Below are 6134 nucleotides of genomic sequence, written 5' to 3'. Positions count from 1 at the left end.
AAAATATGCCTTCCAAGTATGGTAGTAAATCTTCCCCGAAGAGGCTTTTCTAGCCTTGATCAAAGTGGGAATGACCTCAGGGGAGAGACCCCTATCCTTCAGGACCTGGCTTTCAACAGCCAGGCCGTTAAAGCCAGCGACTGTAAAGCAGGATGGAATATCGGCCCTTGAGACAGGTCGTCTTCTCGAAGTGGCAGACGCCACGGAGCGTCGACTGCCAGATTTACGAGGTCTGCGTACCAAGACCGGCGAGGCCAGTCCGGCGCCACCAGAATCACTGTGTGCGGTTCCGAGGCTAACCTGCGAAGAAGCCTGGACAGCAGTTGAATCGGTGGAAAGGCATACATCAGACGATACTGATGCCAGGGCGCCACTAACGCGTCTGAGGCGTCTGCCCGAGGATCGCGCGTCCTTGCCACGAACCTTTCCACCTTGTTGTTCAGACGAGACGCGAACAGGTCCACATCCGGGGAACCCCACTTCGCGCACAACATCTGGAAGACATCCGGGTGAAGGGACCATTCTCCCTGGTCCAGGGTCTGGCGACTCAGATAATCCGCCCGCCAGATCTCCACCCCCGGAATGTGAAGTGCCGTTATCGCCGGGACGTGCGTCTCGGCCCAAGACAGAATGTCGGCTACTTCCCGAGCCGCTCGGGCACTCCTGGTGCCCCCTTGGTGGTTGATGTAGGCCACCGCGGTGGCATTGTCCGTCTGAACCCGAACTGGACGGCCCCGAAGCCGGTCCGTCCATCTCAGAAGGCAAAGCTTTATTGCTCTCAATTCCAGAATGTTGATCGGAAGGGAGGACTCCTCCTCCGACCAAGTTCCCTGGGCGGACAGAACGCCCAGAACACCACCCCAGCCCGACAGGCTGGCATCCGTGGTGAGCACCGTCCACGATAATGGACGAAAAGACTTGCCCCCCGACACCGCCGGGGACTGGAGCCACCACAGAAGATCCCTTCTGGTGTCGTGGCTCAACGAGATCCGCAGTTCCAGGGATTGCGGCCGCCCGTCCCTCTCGGCCAGAATCTCCGCTTGGAGACCCCTCGTGTGAAACTGGGCAAACTGGGTGAAAGGGGATCGCCTCGAAAGACGAGACCATTAAACCTAGACATCTCATGCATGTCCGGAGAGACGAGTGCCAGTTATCCCTGAGGGACCTGACCTCGTCCTGAAGAGTCCAAAGCTTGTCCTCCGGCAGGAAGACCTTCGCTTGGACAGAGTCCAGAATCATTCCCAGGTAGGGAAGACGAACCGAAGGACACAGAGTCGACTTCGGAACGTTTATAGTCCAACCGAACTCCTGCAGTGTCCGCATCATGGCGGACAGGTCGGTCACCAGGCTCTGACTGGCGTTTGACCGTATCAGGATATCTATCGTCCAGATACCCCAAGACAGCAATGCCCTGTGCTCGCAACAGGGCCAGAACCGGCGCCAGCACTTTGGTAAAAACCCGCGGAGCCGAAGCGAGACCGAAAGGTAACGCCACGAATTGGTAGTGATCCTCCGCAATGGCGAATCGAAGGTACCTCTGGTGACCCTCGAAAAATGGGGATGTGTAGGTACCATGAATTCCCCCGGACTCAGGGCAGCCACCACTGAGCGCAGGGATTCCATGCGAAACTTGCGAACCCGTACAAAGCGGTTCAGAGCCTTTAAGTCCAGAATCGGACGCACCTTGCCCTCCTTTCTGGGCACAGTGAACAGATTGGAGTAAAACCCCCGAAATCTGTCCCGATGAGGCACCGGGACCACCACCCCCTGGGCCCGCAGGTCCCGCACCGCCAGGTGCAAATCCTGCAAGCGCTCCGGAGACAGCTGAAGATTTGAGGGAAAAAAATCTGCCCGCCGGCCGAGAGAGAAATTCGATCTTGTAACCAGATCGAACGATTTCCTGAACCCATCTGTCCCAAATGCAGGCCAGCCAAGGTTGTAGGAAACCGCGCAGACGTCCCCCCACCCCAGAAACGGGTGAGGGCGCCCCTTCAGGCGGAAGTGGTATGGGAAGCCGAACCAGACTGGCCGGACTTCTGCTTCCCCGCCGACGGCTTCTTCTGGGAGCCTTGGCCTTTGAAGTGCTTGCCCTTGGACTGCGACCAAAAGGCACGAAAGGACCCCTGAGGGGGCCTAGACGAGGAATTCCGCTTGCCACGGAAAGACTTATGCTTGTGAGACTGGGGCAGGAGAGTACTCTTGCCCCCCGTAACCCCTTTTATCAGGGTATCCAAAGCCTCGCCAAAAAGGCGAGACCCCGCGTAGGGAAAATCCGCCAGCGTCTTGCGAGAAGATTGGTCGACCGTCCAATTCTTCAGCCAAATCAGACGACGATTCAGTATCGCCACGCTGGACAGGCGCACAGCCAAGGGAGCTAAATTCAAGTCCGCATCGCACAAGTACATGACACCCTGATGGATCTGGTCCACCATAGTCAACATGGTAGGTGAAGCGGAATCAGCCACCAAGGTGCGCCTGAGCATCTTGGTCCAATCAGCAACAGCCTGTGCCGCCATAATGGAAGCAAAAATAGGCTTCAGCATAGAACCAGCCACCATATAGGCATGACGGGCAAGAGACTCTATTCTCCTGTTCGTAGGGTCCCGGAAAAACCGGGGTATCCGCAGAAGGCACCGCAGTAGCTTTGTTCAAAACGGCTACCGCGTGATCCACCGGAGGCGCCACACACCAACGCTCGTCGGTGGAAGGCGCAAACGGATAAAGAAGTTTAAACTTATTTGGCACAGTAAAGGGCTTCTTTAAATTGCGCCACTGTTCATTAACCGTATGGTGAAATTCAGCAGGGCAGGGAAAAAACCTGCGCTGATTTGCGAGTCCTCTGTGTTCCAAAAGAAGACACCCTAGCAGGAGGAGTAGGCTCATCCTCCAGGTGCCAGGTATCCTTTATGGAAGCAATCAGCTCATTCATGAGTGCAAGCTCTTCAGGCGAGCCAGGGGAAGAAACATAAACCCCCTCCACCTCAGCCTCCCCCTCGGACCCCATAAGGTCCAAAGATGAGCGGGACCCCGAGAAGGGTACGCCAGCCACAGCAGCCACATCGCCCTCTGAATCAGAGGAAATGGATAACCTGGCCCTTTTTGCGGATCGTTCAGCCATCAGCATCTGCACCTGAGACACTAAGGAAGCCACTACAGTGGTCAGATCGGCCCCCTCGGGGGGTGCAGCAGCCCCCTGGTCCCCCACCAGGGCGGGGGGAAACTTGCTATCCTGAGAATCCATGCCCCAGTACAGAAAAGTAATAAAGGTACTGGCCCTTTAATACCAAGGCGAGCGCAGCCCACCGCACACTGCTGTATGCACTGACCCCTCAGGGATAGACAATACTGAGCAAGGAATGACAGGACAAGAAGGTAAAAACCTGGAGAGAGCACACCAGACTGCTGCCACCGATCGCTGTTCCCAGAGAAAGAGGAAGTGATGCAATGCTGGCTGACTGATATAGCCTATTGAAGGCTCCGGCAAAATGGCCGCTCGGCCGGGGGAGAAGGCTACATAAAATGGCGCCGCCATGTGCATGGATGAGTACCGCCCGCCAAAATGGCGGCGAATGGCGCCAAAACACGGCACTGCATAGGGACAGGGCCGGTCACAGTATTCAGGCAAAGAAAAAATGGCGGATCGCCGCAGCGACCGCCGCACACACACATGTCTGCACACCAAACTGCACCCAGAGCATAATAAACAGCAGAGCAGGATGCCCCCCCCCCCCTCCCGCAGCCCACAGGCAGTGCAGCCACACAGGGATCTGACAGGGAGCCCGCAGTTACACAGACATGGAGGGTAATACACAGCCACAGACTGACACCCATACAGAAGGTCCCCACACAGAAGGTGCTTACCATACCAGATGGCGTGGGGAGCCGTCTCCAGCGACAAACCGCTATCAGGGCAGACAGGGAGTGCCGCAGCCAGGGCGCTTGTGGACCGCAGTCATGGCGTCCAGTGAGGTAGCCACCTCACAGGCAGCATCCCTGCAGCGAACAGGGCCAATGTGCCAGGGTAAAACCTAAGCTGGCAGGCTGGGGATCCATCTGGCTCTCAGCCCTGGGATCCAGGGCGGCCAGTCCGAGACCCAGCTCCGCATGATGATTCTTCATCAGAAGATCCCTAAACTAAGGCTGACAAAATAACAGCTAGCAAGGAAAAGAGAAAAATACTTGAAATAAAATCAAATAAAGGGTAGAAGGCTGAGACTGAGCCCCAGCACAGGAAAGCCAGCTACTCCTAAGCTAGGCAAGATCAAACTGAGTTGGGAATGCTGGTGCAGGGAGGTATTGACTGAGGGGACAGCCCCTAGGGGTGTGTCTATGCTAAAAGCTTTTGTATTAACAATGCTTGTTGCCTAGCTACTCCTACGGAGCAAAGGTCAATACCCATTGGTGAGGACTTGGAAGGGGGCGGCGACTGTCGGAGGACGTAAGAGAAAATGCGTTTGTAAGACCCGAGCGCAAATACAGTGTGACAAAGTATTGCAACCATCTCCATTTTAATCTCTATAGTCTCTTGCCAAAAAAAAACGTGTTTGGGGGTTCTAAGTAATTTTCTAGTAAAAAATACTGATTTTAACTTGTAAACAACAAGTGTCAGAAACAGGCCTGGTCTTGAAGTGGTTAAAAAGAAAAAGTCTCCTGGCTTCTAGGACCAAGTTGAGATCAAGCCCCATCCACCCGCTGTCATTACACCTGTCAAATGCCAGCGTCTCTGCCCATTAAAGCTCTAACATTCATTGGCATACAATGATAAAGCGTGGGGCTACAGATACCACAAGGTGCTGCAGGTAAGCATTGTTTTTACTTTAGCAATGTCATGTTCACTTTAACTCTGGCTGCATTTAAAATAACAAACCTTGTAACGGCATAAAGGGCCATACACACTATAAGATTTTCTGAAGACTTTTTCTTTTAGATTTACCAAAACCATATAATATGAGGTCAAACCTAAACACTTTCAATTTGTCTGCAATCTGGCAGGCCCTTACACTACATAGAAAAGGTAAATCTGAAGGAAAAAGTCTTCAGAAAATCTTATAGTGTGTATGGCCCTTAACTTTGCATTGTTTATTATATCTGTCTGGAGTTACACTTTAACAGGGTTAGAATCATTGGATAGAATCAGAATGGGTTAGAGCTTTTGCTGTGTTTTTATTGGAGAGATTTTTCCTTATTTTCTGCTCCAGTGACTCCACCGCACACAAGAAAAGTTTCCCAAATGTTAGGCAGCAAAAAAAGAAAAACAACTTCTAATGCTTCCTAATTCTATCACAAATTACAGAAATTCAGCTTCCATTCACAGACATCATAAGAAAATCGCTATGAGAGAAAGCATGAGGCTTTTTAAAAATGTCACCAGTATACAGATAAACCATCAGAGACTACAGTATTGGAGTTTTATTGGTATTTTAACTAAATTAATAAACACCAAAAACAACCTTCTGGGAGTAAACTTGGGCCACGGCCATTTTTTTTATTGGTTTTAATAAAAACACTTTATTCAAAATTCTAAATTGAAACAATATTATTTGAAGTTTAAATTGTTATCACTTAACCACTTGCCGACCGCCGCAAGTACATATACTGCGGCGGTCAGCCCCAGCCAGGCAAAGTGATGTATATATATACGTCACTAGCCTGTCACCGGCTTGTGAGTCAATAGCGGGCGAGCGCACGCCCGCTGAGGCACGCGCCCGCCACGGCTCGTTCCCTAACAAGTCAGTGCGTGTGACCGGCGGACCCGATGTCCGCTGGTCACTCGCGATTATTCGCCGGGAAGGGAGAAAGGCAGGCGGCTAATGTAAACAAAGTCGCCTGTCATTCTCCCCTGTGTAAAAATGGAGATCAGACGGTTCTACTATGTAGGACCGTTGATCTCTGTTTTTACACTAGTATCCATGTCCCATCACAGTAAGAAACACGCCCCTAGGACACACTTAACCCCTCCCTCTCCAATACAGTTAACCCCTTCCCTGCCAGTGTCATTTTTACAGTAACAGTGCATATGTATAGCACTGATTACTGCAGTAATGTCACTGGTAACCCCAAAAGTGTCAAAAATGTCAGTCAAGGGTCAGATCTGTCCGCCGCAATGTCGCAGTCCCGCAAAAAAAATCACAGAT

This window comes from Pelophylax lessonae (genome assembly GCF_965119305.1).
Source record: "Pelophylax lessonae genome assembly, chromosome: 10".
In the NCBI taxonomy this organism is placed as follows: Eukaryota; Metazoa; Chordata; class Amphibia; order Anura; family Ranidae; genus Pelophylax; species Pelophylax lessonae.
This window is presented reverse-complemented; position numbering follows the sequence as displayed.